The sequence below is a fragment of the Brassica oleracea genome, unplaced genomic scaffold (assembly GCF_000695525.1).
Source record: "Brassica oleracea var. oleracea cultivar TO1000 unplaced genomic scaffold, BOL UnpScaffold01211, whole genome shotgun sequence".
NCBI lineage: Eukaryota > Viridiplantae > Streptophyta > Magnoliopsida > Brassicales > Brassicaceae > Brassica > Brassica oleracea.
In genome coordinates, this window is record NW_013617762.1 from 1,006 (window position 1) to 20,903 (window position 19,898).

Sequence of the window (19,898 nt, forward strand, 5' to 3'; positions counted from 1 at the left end):
CTCTAAATGGTTATGGCATCCAAGGGGGAGTGTTATGAACCAGATTGTGGATGGCTCATAACCAAGAGATTATGATTTGTAATCTTTTCATTTATTTATGACGGTGTAATCTCTTATATAAGGAACATCTATGTTATGAATAAAAATAAATTTTTCCATTACTTTTATAACAAATTTATAGGTTTTAAAATTATATATGAATAGTCATGACTTTTAAGATTATAGGAGTTATTTTAAAATGACATATTTACAATATATTTGGAAGAGACATATTATTACAAAAAATAACATAATTATAGAAAGACACTTATAACGACACAATTTTTAAAAACTCATATGTTTTTTACAATAGAAAACATGACTCTTTACATGAATTAATACTTCAAATAGATTTTAAAGATGAGAAAACATATCCAAACATTTTTAGCATGATAATATATATCTATTTATTTTTTCTTAAACATTTTCAATACATGCTTGAAGAAACACAACTTTTCATCACTAATTATTTTCAATAGTTATATGTTTGAGAAGACACAATCTTTTGTTTTCGGTAGTTACATGATTGAAAAGATATAATCTTTTAACATTAAATGGGATTTCTATTATTAGTAGATAGGTTAATTTTTAGATATTTATGTTCGATTCAAATATTTTAAATTATTTTGTAGATGTTTAGTTTTTGTATTATAATTTAAATTCTGCATTTCGCGAATTCTATTAAAAAAGTTGAAGAATTAATATTGGACAAATCTCCAAAATAGCACATTTTTAAGTTTATATCACAAAAATAACATTCAAAAATTAAAATGACCAAAATAGCACATTTCTAAGTTTATCCTTTGAAAATTTTATTTTTTTTATTTTTCAAAATTTGAAATCTTATCCCCAAAACCTCATTTCTCAACTCTAAACCCTAAACTCTAAACCCTAAACCCTAAACCTTAAACCATAAACCCTAAACCCTAAACTCTAAACTTTAAACCCTAAACCCTAAACCCTAAACCTTAAATCGTAAACCCCACCCTTTAACTATAAACCCTAAGTTTGTGACTTTTGATAAAACATTAAGTGCTATTTTTGTGAATTTTGATCTTAAATGCTAGTTTGGAAACAAAAACTTGATTTAGTGCTATTTTTGTTTTTTTTTCGTTAATATTTGAACCAATAAAAGATGCCGCCAGTGCTGCTGACAACTTTAACACTCGGAAATTCTCGTATCAATCAATCTCCCACCAATGGGAGTGGAGAAAACTTATCCAAGAAGTTACACATAACCATAAAATTAGTAAAAAGCTCCCTAAAATATTTCACATGTTCCCCCCCTCAATTGTTTTCAGTATTGCAGTATAGTCCCGGACCCACTCAAAACCTTTTTCAACGTTTTTCGAGATTAAAAGTTAAAATCGTTACCGCCAAAGGCACCACCAGGAGATTGCATGACTCATCATCTTCTTCTTCTCCGCTAGGGTTTTCGATTTCACTCCTTCGCCCATGGATATGACTACTTGCGTCGGCAGAAGAACTCGCTCGAGGACGGAATCTTACTTGAACGATCTTCTGAACCAATCGAAGGGGGTTTCCGTCGCGGATCAATCTAAGAGCAGGACAGGGAGGCGGGAGAAGAAGAGAGCGCCCTTGCCCTCGCCCTTGCCCTTGCGCGATTCTTGTTCGCCGGAGAAGTCGAAACGGCGCCGGAAAAGGAAGAGCAAGGATGATGACGATGTGGAGTTCGTCGGAACTATCTATCCGAAAGGTAAGCGAGAGAAGGAGCATGTAGTAGTAGTAGAGGATGACAATGTAGGTTCACCTTCGGTGATCGCTCTTAGTTCAGAGTCAGATAGGGCTTGTGGTGTGACTGTAGATGATGCCATGGGCGATGATGATGGTGATGTTGAATTCGTTAGAACTATCTATCCTGAAGATGTTGACTCATCTGATTACACGGAGAAAAGCTCAGATTCTTCTTATTATGCGGAGAGCTCTGATAGTGGTGAGGACGATGAGTTTGGTGGTGCCAGAGACACTGCTACAGTCAAGAAGAAGAGCCCAAGTAAAAAGAGTATACACTCGGGAGAAGTGGAAGACTTCTTATAGGAAGAATGATTTGGATGTATCTGAGCTGTTAGCAAAATCTGTTTGGCAGAGAAAGAAAATTGTAGAGGAAGACATTTTCTCTGAAGACGAAACAGCAGAGGTTGATACCAGAGAAGATCCTACTGTTAGAGAGAGATCAAGTGAGAAGGTACATGAGCAGAGGAAACGAAAGAGATTCCATATGGAGAAAAAGAAGAACCGTTCAAATGTGTTTGATCTGCTAGGAGATTCTTTTGACAGTTTTGATGTTGGGGAAAACCCGTGGGTTTCGTCTCCTATAAACCTGAGATTTGGCTGTGAGGAGCCTGAGCCAGTTGAGAAAACAGAAGAGGAGAAAGAAGTAGACAGGTTGTGGCAAGATATGGCCTTAGCTTTATCATTGGAAGGACTACACTCATCTACTTATTTTAAAGTAAGAAGACTATTTGATCTTCTGTTTTGTCCAATGATCATGCTTTCTTTATAGCATTGTTAAGACATGAAACATAATCTTTTTTTCTCTTTGATGTATCAGAATGGAGATGTGTCATGTAGCAACGGGAAGCATGATTTCGTCCTTGATGAGGAAATTGGTCTGAAATGCCGCTACTGTTCTTATGTCTCCGTCGAGATGAAAGATGTTTCACCTGCCATGGTAACATTCATTGTGCTAGTAAATCATACTAATTGTTCATTCTCTTTTTATGTTCTCAGTTCTTAATATGTTCGTTTCTTTGCATTGCGCAGGACAAGTATCGTGCTAATGTTAAGTATCGTGATACTGTTAACTACAAAAAGACATGTCGTAACAAAGGTGACCCTTTACTTGACAGCCTTGATTCGGAAGCGTCAGGCCACAACAGCAACCTGGCGTCTTTGAAGAAGAAGATACAGGGAACTGTCTGGGAATACATCCCTGGCATAAAAAATACTCTGTACCCACACCAACAAGAAGGCTTTGAGTTTATGTGGAAGAACTTAGCCGGGACAACAAAACTCCACGAGTTGAAAAGCTCATCAGTGGTAAAAGAAAGTGGGGGATGCATTATTTCTCATTCCCCTGGGACTGGCAAGACGCGTTTGACCATCGTGTTTCTTCAGTCATATTTACAACAGTTTCCAGATAGCCATCCTGTGGTCATAGCTCCCGCAAGTTTACTGCTCACATGGGAAGAAGAGTTCAAGAAATGGAATTCAAACATTCCGTTTTATAACATGAGTAATCAAGAGTTGTCAGGGCTAGAGAACCCATCAGCTGTTTCACTTCTAAAAGGAAGTCGACAACATAGGAGCAAAAAGGATTCTGTCCGTATGGTTAAGCTATATTCATGGAGGAACAAGAAGAGCATTCTTGGAATCAGTTACAGTCTCTATGAGAAGCTCACTGGGAACAAGTGCGCCTCTGGGGAGACGCAAAAGTTTAGAAAGATGTTGCTGGACTTTCCGGGGCTCCTGGTCCTTGACGAAGGCCACACTCCTAGGAACAACAATAGTTGCATCTGGAAAGTGCTCACCGAAGTGAAAACGGAGAAGCGTATCATACTCTCAGGGACACCGTTCCAGAACAATTTCAAGGAGCTTTCTAACGTCCTATGCTTGACGAGACCAGCTTATAAAGATAAGATCTCTTCTAGGCTCCATGATCTTACGAGGCTGAGCCAAGAAGGCAAAAACGGGAGGTTCGATGAAGAGATTGGAATCGCAGAGCTTAAAGACATGATCGCTCCTTTTGTTCATGTCCACAAAGGGAACATCCTTCGAGAGAGCCTCCCAGGTCTAAGAGACTGTGTTGTGGTGCTGAACGCTCCTTTTCAACAGGCGAAAATCCTGACGAGAATCGACCATTCTCAAAACACGCTTGAGCTTGAGCACAAGCTTTCAGCTGTTTCGGTACACCCGTCTCTGTATCTGCGACGCAAGCAGACAGACAAGGAACGGTTAACCATTGGGCCAGTGGTACTGAAAAGCCTGGAGAGACTTACGCTTGACTCAAAGGAAGGTGCGAAAACGAGGTTCTTGATCGACTTCATCCGGTTCAGTGATACAGTGAAGGAGAAAGTCTTGGTGTTTAGTCAACACATTGACACGCTAGAACTGATCAGGGACCAGCTCAGTGCAGTGTTTGGCTGGACTGAAGGAGAAGAGATTCTCTACATGCATGGTCAACTCCAACAGAAATTCAGGCAGCGTCTGATCAACAACTTCAACAAATCAGACAGCAAATCCAAATTGCTACTAGCATCAACAAAAGCATGTTCCGAAGGTATTAATCTTGTCGGAGCTTCGAGGGTCGTGCTTCTTGATGTTGATTGGAACCCTTCTGTTGAGAGACAAGCCATAAGCCGAGCTTACAGAATTGGTCAGAAGAGGGTTGTGTACACTTACCATCTCATGGTTAAAGGCACAACTGAGTGGGACAAGTACTGTAAGCAAAACAAGAAACATCGCATATCTGAAATGGTCTTCTCTCCTACCAACGAGAAAGATAAGCTGATTGGAAACGAAGTTTTTTCTGAAGATAAAATTCTTGATGAGATGGTTCGCCATGAGAAGCTGAAAGACATGTTTGAGAAGATACTTTATCGCAAAACAGAATCCGACATGTTTACAAACATCCTCTGATTTGTGTTAATCCCACTCTAAGACTCTCTCTAGGCGTTTGTATTAATAAAGTTGACTCTTATGATATGTAATTTTCGAATTCGATGTCTTCTAGGGACAATCTTTAGCTTGAAATCTAATTTATTGATTTAAGTTTCTATTTTTATCTACTACTAACAAATTATAGCATGACTACTTAAAAAATTAGTTAATATGACATATTTGCTTATTTACATTAATAATAAAATATTTTTAAAAAAATTCTAATTATAACACATTGTTTTGAGAAAGAATCTAAAAAAATCTTACTAAAATTTTATGTATTTTTTTTAAATAATACATTAATTAATTTCATAAGTAGTAATATAATATTATTGTAAATCAATGTTAATTAAAATTTTATTCTAAAACAAGAAAATAAAATTTCCATACTTTTTTTATTAAATTTTATAATTATATTCTATACTATATAAAAATAGAAGTGGTACATGAATTAAATATGACAAAATTATATTAAATAGGTAAATTAAAAAATATATTTTTTAACTTTTTTAATTAAATAAATTATCACTCATCATTAAAATGGGTTAAAATTAGTAAACTATATCATATTTTTATACAAAATAAATTTATTAACATAGATTAAACTTTTATATCTACAACTATATGTTATCTTTTCATTTATTTTGAAACCCACGACAATATGTTGTTTAAAATATTTTATATACAAAATAATAGAATGGATTATAGTAACTTTTAGTTCATATACTATTTAAAAAATATATTATTAGAAAACAATGATATTTTAATAAATCATTTAAAATATTAATGAAAAATTAAATTTTAACTATATTTTTTTTGGTTATAGTTGAGAAAAATTTAGAAAACACTACCAAAAGTTCAAATATTTTTGGGGAATTGCCACTAATACCACTTTTCAACTTTACACTAACCAACTTTACCATTAAAATTTTAATGGGTAAAGTACCATTATACCCTTATCTAATCAAACATAAACATACGTCTTCTCCAACAAGAATTTTCAAAATCCCCAAATTGATCGACGACTCCAGCGAGAGATTCGACGATTCCGTCGAGATTCGACGACTCCGGCGATTTCCCCGGCGAGATTTGACGATTCCGACGACATTGACGTCCGACGAGATTTGGCAAAGACTACAAGCTCAAACGAACACAACAATCTCTCTTCACGAGCGCGTAACAAAGGCCAGAGGATAATAAATAGTGATTTTCGTCTATTTTCTGTAATTTTTGCTTGGTTTCTCAAAATCGATCGGTTTTTGGGTAGAAGACGAAGTTTTTCTCATGAAGTTTTCAAATCTCAGATTTATAAAACCTTATTAATTTTTATCGATGAGGAACATAGTGTTATGTATTTTTTTGATATATCTTGTTGATCATTCCTTCTCTAATCTCCATGTTCTTATAATCAGGTTATGACGATCGAATTGTGTTATATACGTGGAGAATGAAAACTAATAAATGGAATTCACTGGGATTTCATAGTCGATGATGAAAGAGGATCTTCTCTTAGTATGATTCATGAAGATATCAGTTACAATGATTTGATTGGGGTTGTTTTAGAAGATTTTGGAATTGATGTCTCATCTTCCAAGTTAAACAGTATAAATCTTAGCTATGTCTCACCTTCAAAGTTAAAATTTGGTTCAAAAGAGCTTCCTCCAATATTTATTAGGAATGATCGTCAAGTAGCATCATATCTGAACAAACTTCAAGAGAATGGAGGCCTTCATCTATGTGTAACCATTAAGGTAACTACATGGAACTCCTTGTTAAGGTTTTCGTTTATGATAGTTATCAGTTAGTTATTTTACAAGATAGTATGTAGTACTCAAGATTTTCTTATTGCTGGAAGTATGCCATATAAGTACTTATTACAACTTTTACATTTATAAGACCTTATAAATATAAGGGTTTTTAGTAATTAAATCCCTCAACTAAAGATGGATCGTAAAAAAAACCCTCAACTAAAAATTATGTGAAATAAACCCTCAACTTTAATTCCATTAACATATGTTACCCTCCGTCTAAAAAAACAGTGACGGAGGGTGACATATGTTAACGGTTTATAAGTTGAGGGTTTATAATGTTGAAAACTTTGTTGAGGTTTTTTTTTACGATTCAAAAATAGTTGAGGGATTTTATCACTAAAAGTCATTATATATTATTAAATTATTTATTATCATTTATACATTGTTTTAGATTGATTTATAAGCCTTTAAAACTAATTTATAAATTTTAATACATTAATCTATTATAAAATTAATTTATACATCTTAAATTAATAATTTTCAACACTACTTACAACTTATTATAACTTCAAAATATTAAATTATTTGATATTTGGCAATAGTGATATAAAAAAAATTGTGTGTTTATATCGTCATTGTCAAATATCAAATAATTTAAAGTTTCTAAGTTATATTAAGTCATAAGTAGTGTCGAGGATAATCAATCTTTCTATTTAGAGTAGGACACACTTTTTCCTATTTTCATGATTTATGTCATCCGGCTCATATTTCCCCCCTCCCCTCCAAAATAATGCATGATTGTTTTTATTCTCATTTATTTCTGAATAAATACGTTATATTTTTATTTTCTTGATTAGTAATATATTTGAAACATAAAGTAATACAATAAATCAAGAACAATATAGGAAAATAGGAAAGTATGAGCTGGATGACGAAAATCATGAAAATATGAAAAAGTGTGTCCTACTCTAAATAGAAAGATTGACTTCATGGATGAATTATCCTCGACACTACTTAAGACTTAATATAACTTAGAAACTATAAATTATTTGATATTTGACAATGACGATATAAACACAATTTGTTTTATATCACTATTGTCAAGTATCAAATAATTTGATATTTTGAAGTTATAATAAGTTGTAATTAGTGTTGAATTTTATTAATTTAAGATGTATAAATTAATTTTATAATAGATTAATGTATTAAAATTTATAAATTAGTTTTAGTGATAAAACCCCTCAACTATTTTTTAATCGTAAAGAAACCCTCAACAAAGTTTTCAACATTATAAACCCTCAACTTATAAACCGTTAACATATGTCACCCTCCGTCACGGTTTTTTAGACGGAGGATAACATATGTTAACGGAATTAAAGTTGAGGGTTTATTTCACAGGATTTTTAGTTGAGGGTTTATTTTAAGATTCATCTTTAGTTGAGGGGTTTAATTACTAAAAACCCTAAATATAATGATGTCATTTGGAGATTCACTATTAGCTTTATGTTTTTTGTTAATGTTTCAGAGAAGAACTCAATTATCATCAAGGATTGTATCAAATATGATTCAGACACGGGATGAAGTTTTAATTACTCATGATTTGCCTATTGCTGGAAATAGTAACCCCCTTTAGGTATTTATTACAATTTCTATATTTATAAGGCCTTATAAAAGAAACCGTACAAGATTATATATATTTAGCCTTATGTTTTTTATGTTTTTAGAGAGAAACACAATGTTCAAGAAGATTGGAGTTGCAGAAAAAGAGAGAAGCCACGTGTTTTTATATGTAATATATATGTTCTTGGCACATATAAGAGAAACAAGACAGATGTCTTTCTGTAATATATATGTCTAACACGTGTTTTTATAAGTGATTGTAAGCCGTAAATCATTTGTACTTTACATTTACTCTAGTTTCTTTTTTAAGAAAATTAGTAACGAGCATCTTCATGTATTTATATCACCGATTTTACTTTTAAAACTTTTTATCATTAATTTACATAATGCTTTCTAAAATATTATTATAAGATATATAAGGGGTTATAAGTTATTTATCAGCCTTTACATATCATTTTATGTGTTTAAAATTTTCATCTCTGAGTTTATATAATACTTTATAAACTAGTATAACTGAGTTTTACGAAGGTTTATAAGTGATTTTTAATAACTTTTAATACATTATTGTTTATGAATCCTTAGATAGTGCTTATAAATGTTTTAATCATCTCTTGCGAATAATTATTTATAGGCGATGTAGTCTGCAAACAAATTATTTAGAAACTATAAGTTTAAGCTTTATACATTAAAATTTACAAGACCTTATCAAATATATTAAATTTTATACATTTCTATCAAAGTTTGGAGTAGTGAATGTTGGAGTAGACGACGTCATCTACAAAAGATAAGATTAGTTAAGCTTAATATCAAAAAATTTATAAACCTTTATATTCTATCTTTTTAGAATTGTACCTTTGACTTTTTTTCATGCTTTTTTTTTCTTCACTTTTTTCAGTGTCTTCGTCTAGAGTGATTTCACTGTATTCTCATTTTTCCCAAGAATATTCACTTCCGTCATTTGCTGTGTATCAGAAATTTCTTCATCATCATTTTCATCATCTGTTGCATTTCTTTTACCACCAGAATTTTCTTCTTCTTCATTTTCATCATTTGGTGCACCTTTTGTATCATCATAGTTGCATGGACTCTCATAACCGTCAGGTACCTTCAAGAAATCATATCATAATAGGTAAAGAAAATAACATGTGAAAATATTTATAAGTGCTTGGTAAAGTTATTTGCTTACCACTCCTAAGACATTCTCGATTACTTCTACTCGTTTATTCAAATCATAAAGAATTTGGATTGACTTATCGAGTTTGGAACCATCTTCATCTTGAAATTTCTCCTTAGCTTTCTCATATGCTTCATCTTTTCTTTTCTCTTCATTCTTCTTATGCTCTTGTTCCTAAACAGTATTATGATGGCTATATAAACATATTCATCATTCAATTTTGATAACACAATCAGAAAATAACATTTATAAACCATTATAAAGAGAGTTATTTACCTTATTTCCTCTTCCTCATTTCTGCCTTTCAACTTGCACGGGCTCCTCAACTTCTGTATCAGCTTCCATTTGTTCTTCTTCTTCCTCAAGTGTCTGCCCTTATTTTCAAGAAAAAAAAACAATAACAAATTTACGATGGCTTATAATTTTTTTAAAAATGATAGTCCAAGTTTATAAGGGTTTATATATTAGCTTACTTCATTGATTTTTTAAGTTTCTCTTTCTTTATCACCGTTGCCGAATTCAGCATCAGCTTTTACTTGTTGTTCTTCTTCATCTTGTGTTTGCTCTTATTTCAAACAAAAAAGAGATTTATAAATGCTTATAATATTAAAATAACTTAGCAATTTCAAATTTGATAAAGTCTTATAAAACATCAAAAACACAATGACCTTAGAGTTTTTGCTGTACATCTTTGTCTTTTGTCCTGCTTTGTCGACCAATGTCTTCTGTTGTAAGATAAACATCCACAAATCCTTGTTCCCATTCGCTTTTCTTCACTTTGTATCTTTGTTGAACTAGTTGTACAACAATGTCAAAGTCCTTATCATCAGGATGTGTTGGGTTCACCAAATGTTTGAATTCCTCAGAGAATCCAAACATTGTAGTAACCACACCTTGTAACAAGGATAAAACAACGTTTTATAAGTCTCTGTAAATCTCTTATTTATAAACCATTATGAAACAATATAGTTAACTTAGTAATCTCATGCGAATGGCATGAGCTAATGAGGGCATGACACAAGCAAGGTGTTAAGAGAAGTGAAACATGCGAGTTCACACACAAAACACAAGCCAAGAAGAAACAGAGCGACCATTCTCAATTATCTAATGTGAATGTTAAGGGCTAGTGTGTGAATGATGCAAGCAACGTGTTACAGAAAAAGTACAAAATGAAAAATATCTTAAATGTAAACACTTCACATTTTTTAGTAAGGCGCCTGCTTGTGACCCTTTCTCAAGGAGTATGTTTATAAACCTCTTTCTAAACAATACAGTACGAATAAATTTATAAACTTTAGTAAAAACTCACATTATTTTTCTTCTCCACCTCCAACACTTCAGTAATTGTCGGAGCCCTTGTTGAGTCCCAATGTAGACATAACGGATCTGCAGAAGAGGTTTCCTGGCATGGTTTTCCCAAAGTTTTACCAAGCATAGGCACTGATGACATAGCCCACAAATTTATGGCCAGAACAAAACCTCTCACTTCATAACTCTCTCATGTCGACGAACTTGCACTCAAACATTTAACACTTTTGGACAAAACTTTATAAGCAACTTTACCCCAAGCCAACTTCGACAAGTTATCATAGTTCTTATAAGCCACCAACCTTCCCTTTGGGATTAGAGAGCTTGAGTTTTCTACAATAATTACCCCTTCTGTGATTATTGTTATTCCTATAGATAGTCTCTCTAGTCTTGTCATTGTTCTTGCTTTCTTTTTGAGCAGATCATACAAGCTTCTCACTGTGTATTTGTCCCCCTTGCTTAGCATCCAAAGATAAGGTTTCTTCACTTGTCTCAACAATCTCATGAAACCCAGATTTATAAGGGGTTGTAATTCCTTAATATTCAGTTTTCACTATCGGAAATTATCTCTTCCTTAATATGCAGTTTTCACTATCGGAAAATCTCTTTCTTAGCCGGAACCATTCAGAACAATCTTAACATGACTTCAAAACCAGATTTAAGTTTTCAAATACTCAATGTTTTCACTCTCAACGTTTCACTATCAAATCTGTTTCTCTTAGATCGACCTATTTAAATGAGATATCTAAGAGAACCTTGTTTGATATTTCGATAAGAGAAAGCACAAAGTCGAATAAAAAATACAGAAATTAGAGAACAAACAAATACAGAAATTAGAGACATACAAGTTGTGAATCACGTATAGGAGTCGACATGTTGGAGATTTTGAATAGATTTCGTCGCCGGAAGTCGACGGTGCGAGAGAGACGCCGGAACTAGACGGTGAGAGAGAGACGCCGGAACTCGACGGTGAGAGAGAGATAACGGTGACTCGACGGTGAGAGAGAAACGACGGTGACTCGGGGAGAGGGAGAGAAACCGATGGTGGAGAAGAAGATAAGGTAAGGGTATTATTGTCTTTTGCTCATTAATGTAAGTGGTATTTCTGAAAATGTCTTTAAACTGATGGTAAAATTGAAAAGTGGTATCCAATAAAGTGTAAAAGTAAAATTTCCCCAATATTTTTGGAATAAATATATTAATGTAGAAACAAAAACAAATTCAAAATTTATGTAATCTTCCAAACTCAAAAATAATTGTGTAATTTTTCAATTGTTGACAAAATATATAATTTTGAAACTAAATATTGAAACTCAAAATGATAATATTTCAAATTTTACAAAAGATAAAATTACAAATAATAAAGAATATTTTTTTTTTAAAATGCACCACGAAAAAACCAAACTATTTATGTTGTTCAAATTAAAACAATATAATATTTTGAGATTTTAATTAAAAAATAAGAAAAATTAATATCATAACATCCAAAAATTATCTTATATCAATTAAATTTACTAAAGTAATATGATAGATGATACTATGTATACAATTTACTTAAATAATATGGTTATATTATTTCAACAAAACAGTTTTTTTACTTATAAATCCAGTAAAATACTAAAATGATATATGTGAAATTGGAAAATTGAGGAGGTTCTCTATTTTATTATTGGAAAATTGACACAAATACCACATTCATAGTACTTATTTTCATGTTTACACTAATCACTTTAACCCTCATTTTTAATGAAGGGTAAAAGACACTTATACCCATAGATTAACTAATCTAGACTTATGGTGTAGAGTTGAGGGGTGGGGTAGAGTTTGTGGAATGTGGAATTTAGGATTCTAATAAATATATAAATAAATACTTAAAATATAATTTTCTTTTAAAAAAGATAGTTTCAAACATAATTTTCGATTTTCAAAACGAAATTTTGAAAAAAAATTAAAAAAATTCCAAAAAAACAAATTTTATAAAAAAGTTCAAATTTGAAAAAGTATAATTTGAAAACATAAAAAAAAATTATTTTTATTTTTTGTTTATTTAAATAATGATTTATTATATATATATATAGAACATGTGTATAAGAGTTTTTTACCACTTAATGAAGAAGATATTTTTGAATCTGTGTTTGTTTAGTGATTGCTTGGATCTGTGTTTGTCACAGCTTTTAATCTCTCAATACTATTAATATGCTTAATCTTTTTGTTTTGGATTGAAGGAACTTGAGAAACTTTCCCATAAGTTTTCTGAGAATGTTTTGGATGCTACAAAGAAGTTTGAAAAGTTAATTACAGACAAGAAAGAGATGGACGGATTGCCTCCAAGAGCTCTTGGTCTATTCCCGCAAGCCGCTGTCTTTAAGGTTTATTGACACTAACTGAATGTTATGAAAATTCCCATGTTTCTTTTCTTTTTTTGGGTTTCTCAGTTTTTCCCTCTTGTTATGTGTGTGACATAAGGGTCATGAAAATGCAACTACTGAGAATGGACCTTGGGTTATTACACTGGATGCTCCTAGTTATTTCCTTGTGCAACATGCCAAAAACCGTGCTCTCCGTGAGGAACTCTACCGTGCGTATCTATCTCGTGCCTCTTCTGGTGATTTGGATAACACGGCGATCATTGACCAAATCTTGAAGCTTCGATTGGAAAAGGCTAAGCTTCTTGGTTACAACAATTGCGCTGAGGTAGAGTCATCAACCTAAGAAAAATGGCTTCTTTTTTCCTCTTCTAATTGGCTTAATGTTGCTCTCTATTGCTTCTGGGTAAGCATGACTATGAAAATGACCATTGTTGAGAAAGCAGCAGAGCTTTTAGAGAAGCTTCGTAGTGCTTCGTGGGATCCAACTGTTCAAGGTAACATGTTCACCACTGCTGTAACAGTCAGATATATCGCGAGATTCCGTTGCCTATCAAAGACAGAACTTTGATATTCATTGTTCGTTTTATTGTATAATTTAGACATGGAAGACCTCAAGAATTCCGCAAAGAGCCAATGTGTTGAAGAATCTGACAGCTTGACTCACTGGGACACCATTTTCTGGAGTGAGAGGTTTCGTGAATCCAAATATGATATTAAAATGAGGTTCTGTGTCCTTCTCTAACATGTGATAATAACTGTATTATTTTAAAAGTCGTGATTCTTATATGTCGTTTTTGGTCTATAAAGGAAGAACTATATCCATACTTCTCCCTGCCAAAGGTTATGGATGGACTTTTCAGTCTAGCTAAGACATTATTTGGAGTCGATATAGAACCAACAGATGGTGTGGCTCCGGTAAAATCTGGAATCTGATCTCTTGTATTCTTTAAAGGCTAAATAATGAAACAAATTCATTTAAATCTGTGTTTCAAAAAAAAATCATTTAAATCTATTAAGTATAAGCCTTGCTGACAGATATGATTCAAATGTTTCTTTTTAATATATGGATTAAAACAAATTGATCCAAATATAATTGGTATCTTATATGCTACTAATCGTGTATTCTTAGCTTAGACAATTAACAAGCTTAGACAATTAACAAGATCTAATATCAAATTAACCTATTTGTCAGTGGTTCAACATTAGTGCAGAAAATGCAATATCAAGAAAACTAGAGATCCACTTTTGAAATTTGCGGATTTTACATTAGTCTGATAAATTCAATTATCGAATTAAAATATGATGTACTTTTGTATGTAATTATTCTTATTGTTAGTTTCTTAATTTTTTGTGTATTTGTGACAACTTGTTCCATTGAGCTGTGTTTTCTAGTTGAAACATATGTCAGTGAACATCATTGAGAACCACTTTCCAAAGACATTAATGATTTATGGACATATGCTTTTCTAGAGGGCAATCCTCTTTGGTGAAAATGTTAGGATCTTCTAAGGAGATTCTAACTTGTATTTTTTTATTGAGTTGATGACAAATAAGTTGGATCAATTGGTGGATTAAAAAAAATTGACCATGAAAAATGTTGGCTACATGATTGTTCACTAAAATAAGAAAGGAGTTGATCTAATGGATTATTTTGGGAATCTTATAAAACGACTTCTAACTATATCACTTGTGGTTATTACCATATATTTGTCAAATTATTCAACATTGGGTGGAAATAAGGGAATTTACATTCCAAGTGATATCGACCTTCAAGCTATGAGGTTTGAACCATTTTCAAAGCATTGTTAGCTTGACCAGTCATGGTGTAGTTATTGTCACGATGTAGTTATCGATGATGATGATAATTTTTTCAAGTTCGTGGAGTTCCAAGACTCAATGGGAAAAGATTGGAGAAAGAATGACTTCCTCAAATTAGCTCAATTTTATGGACAAATCAAAGAAGTAATTGAGCTTAAGGTTTGAGTCTTCAACGAGGGTATTTATGTTACGGTACGGTCGTGTACAAAGTGCTTATTGACCCTATGTCTTATTTTTGTGTAAGGGCTTTGACTTAAAAATACCAGGTAGAAGGTTTCAACTTTTTCTGAAATATTATGCCCTAGTGGTCTTCCGGCGGGTAGTGCCGGATTAGTATGTTTTATTTTAAATAAATTTATAATTTATTTTATGGTTTTAGTAAAGAAAATATGTTGAAAGAGAGTCATATTTTTTTTCCAATCTATTTGATAGTTGTTAGCAATCTTAGTGTACTTTGTTTTGAAGTTGCTTTGGCTATAGTGGAATAGCATAAGTGGTTGCAACTGATCAATTTAATAAAGGTAGAATAAAAAACTGATAAACCTAACAAAATTAATTTAATTGAAATTTAAATATAAAGTAAAATTGATGTTTGAAAAGGAAAAATGTATTTACTTTCCAATTGATTTCAATTAGGCTTGGGACATATTATCCGAGATCCGGATTCGATCTGAGATCCGCTCCGGATCCGCTCCGAAAATAGGATATCCGGGGTGTTCGGATCCGAATCCAGATAGTAAAATCTTGGATCCGTCCAAACCGGATCCGGGTCCGTCCAAACCGGATCCGGATCCGGATCCGTACTTTTAAAACACATTAACTTTTTAAATTTAATTAATATTTATACTTTATATAATAATATTTATACATAAATTAATTTTGTAATATTATATTTTAGTTTTTACAATATTATAGACATATATATATATTTATAAATCTTGTATAAATATTTCATTTATGTATTATTTTAAAATTTTTAGTTTTTTTTTAAAAATTATTATTTTTAATTATTTTTGCGGATCCGGATCCGGATCCGGATATCCGCGGATAATAGAATATAGAGACGGATATCCGAAATCCAGATATCCGGAAACCACGAATCCGGATCCGGATATTAAATCCACGGATCCGGATACCCTAAATTTCCCGGATATCCGGATCCGTCCCAGCCTTAATTTCAATGATATGCTGTAATGGGAAGTTTTAGAAGCCAATTATTTGGAATTTAATTCACTATATGGGAATATATGTACCAACACATCTTTTAAAAAAAAAACAAATTGAGAGATATACCTTGATCGTAATTATAATCCAGAGAATTTAATCATAATCCACCTAAGTTTTTGTCCAAAAAAAAAGAAAAAATCCACCTAAGTTTCTATAATATTTTAAAATAATTAAAATACGCTCCCACAAATTTTTTTTTATTTTAAAACGTTCAGATTAGTAGTTCAAACTAATTTTCAATATATTTTGTTAGTTTGTAAAAGTGAAATACCAAGGTTTGGGTTGATACTTGTTTTTAGGTGTCGACCTATCTGATATGTACTTTTTCAAAAGAAAAATAACGATCTATCTGATAAGAGCATGCACAGTGGTAAAAATTTGGGAGTCTCTTATAATTAAAATTAAAGAAAATAAATAGAAAGTAAATGCAAAAAGAAGAGAGAAGGAATGATCGATTATTTATAAAGAGACTCACGTTATAATCATAAAATACTCAGCAAATAATACAAATTCACAATCCTATAAACCTTTTAAAAAAACAAAAAGCTTAATTGTTGGTAAACGGCCTATTATTAATATTAACACTTATAGGGTCAGTTAAAAGTTAAGGCTTGTACTTAACTTAATATGTTCCGGAGAACTTCATAATACTTTAAGATCTAGAAGATGGGTTCAATATCAAATATTGTTTGAGGTTGACAAAATATTTTCCTTCCAGAGAACATAATACTTTTTAAAACCAAACAATCAAAAATAATAAAAACTACGTACGAAAGCAGATAGTTGCAGGAATACTTTTATTATTTCACAGAAATTTTAAAAAGAGACAGTAGAGTACTTGTAAACTCGCTATCTAGATGGAGTACGATACAGCAGATTTTAGCCACAGCGTTGCTTCTTTCCAGAGGAGCCACATAGTTCAGTAATAACATGTTGGACATAGCGCTCACACCAATCTCACGGGATGCCTTCATCGACGACCACTCCAGTGATGCCTCTGCTGTTAGCTGAAGAAATTTGTGAAACCGGACCAGTTCCTCGTATATCATCGCCTGGGTCGTTGTGACCTTTCTGTAAAGAGAACAACATTTAGATAACTTATCCATGTATGGCAGACCCAACCTATAAAGTGAAGTTGATGTATAAACTTGATTCTCAAAATTAGGAAGAGGTAGGGGCTGGTTGCGATCAAATATGTGTGAGATCGTGAAAGACTGATCTTTGGTAAGAAATTAAAATCTGTAAGCTTGAGCTGGAATGTGAAAGTCCTCCCCACAATATCAGCAGGGCACTGTGGAAGCACCATGTTATGTGAGTCTTCCTGTCCAGCGGCCTGTGCAACATGAAGCTATGAGTATCTCATAATAAATAGGAGATTTTACAACTGCTACCATGAGTTTTGAAATTCCAGCATCATGTACATTTGTCAACTTGCTCATTTCATCGTCAAAACCAACTAACACAGAGTCATGTACATCCAACATATTCATCTCAACACGGTACCTTGTTGCAAAAGAAAAAAAAAAAGAAATAGGCATGAGTTGTTAGGGGGCACAAGGATGAGGACTGGATTATAAGTAATTATACGTGTTAATGCAAAAGGGAATGCGTAGTGGAGCACCTAACAACTCTGGCAGCCTTGCCATTATTACATACAGCGCATGTCAAAAAAGAATGAAAACCCCTATAGAAGTTTACGTGAGCACTTTGATCATGCGATATAGCACCACCCATTGGCTGTTTCAAGGTTGCATACTTCTCCAGTGAAGAGGAACTCTGCAACCTGTGATGCTTTGAGTCAGTAAAAGATAAGCAGAAAATATTTAATGGAAGGGACTGACTTAGAGTTTTAAAGTTGAGGACATAGGAATTCAGTTCTGACACTGTCAATGATTCTATCTTCTTGAGGACGAACCCTCTCCGTTTCGCTGAACCCTGTGGAAAGCTCAACGTTAGGGCGGTGAGCATGAAACCAAATTAACAAATATAGCAAATTATGATTAAAATTAGTGGCTACAACAAACAGTGGCGGGCCACACCAGCCGCAAACCAATTATCATGGAGTTGTATAGCTATCCCGTCAAAAGCACTCACACATACGTTAGTGGCCATGCGTTGTCAAGGATTTGGAAACGAACTGATTTTTTTTTTTAAAACTATACAACCCCTTTATCCTAGGGAGTTTGCAATAGAAATGGAAATAAGATAGTATGACCTGTGAATGTGTATGGTTGCCATGAGTCATGAGGCGTTGAATTTTTGCGTTTCTTCATTGCATGTCGTCTTAATACCCATAATTTCACCAACTATATATATGCGAAGTTTTGCCTGCAACATGCGAATCAGCTAATATAAGGACTTAGCTCATAAAGACCTCCGTCTTTGAGATTATGTCAGACGGTATAGAGTCGGTGCACACTGATTGACCTATGGATCAGAGTATACTATGAACAAAAAAGTAATATGTGATACATTTTCAGACATATACAAAATCAAGAGATAAAGTATTATTACATTAAAAGAAGCAACCAGCAGAAACCCCTAGAGAATTAAAAAAAGAAGCAAAACTCGAGAAAACTTTCTGTTTCACTGAGAAACCACAACAGCCTGGAACACCGAAATCTCTAGCAAAATCAATGATATAAACACTGAGAGAGAAATAGCATGGTAAGATCATAGACAGAGGAAAGGGATAATGAGAGACAAATCATTCGAACAAAACATCACAAAACATAGTTTCAATCACAAGAATTGAGAAAAGAATATGTCTCAGTTACCTTTCCATCAAGCAGGACCATATCCATACCCATCAAATCTCCAACGTTCTCGAAATTCCTACTCCGGCCTGCCCTGAGCTCAAGAAATGGAGTTGTTGCTTAGCCATTACTGGATTTTGTGAGAGATTTAGAGTTATGCGAGTAAAGGCAGACCAATAGATGGATGTGAAGACTCGCAATATATATATATATACACGCCAAAGAAAAAGTAAAGAAGCATTGAAGTTAAAGTAGTGGAAATTTTGGCTTCAATGCCGTAACGACTGCTGTTGCTCAGCTGGCTCGCATGGGGAAAGGAATCGGAATAGTCAGGGTTCCTGAGATCGAAACGGAAAAGCAAAGCGAAGGAGACATTTTAGTTAGGCTTTTTTGTTCAAATGAGAGATTGGGCTTACTCATCTCTACAGAAACATAAACAGCCCAAATGGAAGCAAGAAAACTGACTTACGGGAGTTATGGATGGACACATGGCCTTGTTTTTCCTTCCTTATTGATGATGTGGCACTCTAAAGAGAGAGCATAGTCTACTTTATTATATTATATTATAGGAGATTCGCGCTTCGTGCGAAATTAGGATTTGTGTTAATTTATCAGTTATTCTTGTTTTGTTATTGGTGGTAGATTTCTTTTGTAGTTCTGTCATTCGGACCGTGACAGTAAATGTGGTGAGATGGGGTTGGTTGGTCTCTTTTGAACGTTTATAAACGTGGTGAAGGTATGAATGAGTATATGGCTGTTGAAATATAGGAAAAATGTGTTAAAAAGGTGGTTTTATTCACCACGTACATGTTATTTATCAAGTTGTTGTAGGTTGACATACGGAATGTGGGATTGTCCAATAAGAGTAAATAAAATTTAGTCTCAGTGAGCCACAAAAATTGTATGTCATTCAGTTTGTCAACCTTGTGATAGACATCGTCTATCTCACTATTGACTTGGAAGTGAGGGGAAGGAATTATAACAAAGTAAAGACACTGAATGGTGTATAGGGTTGGCGGTTAGAGAGATTGGACAGCTAAGCTAAGAATGAAGATGAAGTATAAAAGGAAGCTAGAGTAAAGAGTAGTCATGCTTTGTATGTTAATGTTAGTACACTACAAGAAAACACATGCTTAACGACGAAAATTAACGAGGA

The 19,898-nt window shown here is 33.2% G+C and overlaps 1 pseudogene; it reads left to right on the top strand.

Moving 5' to 3' along the window:
• The first annotated feature begins 1,494 nt into the window (after positions 1–1,494).
• LOC106321080 lies at positions 1,495–4,698 on the top strand (annotated as a pseudogene).
• The last annotated feature ends 15,200 nt before the right edge of the window (positions 4,699–19,898 follow it).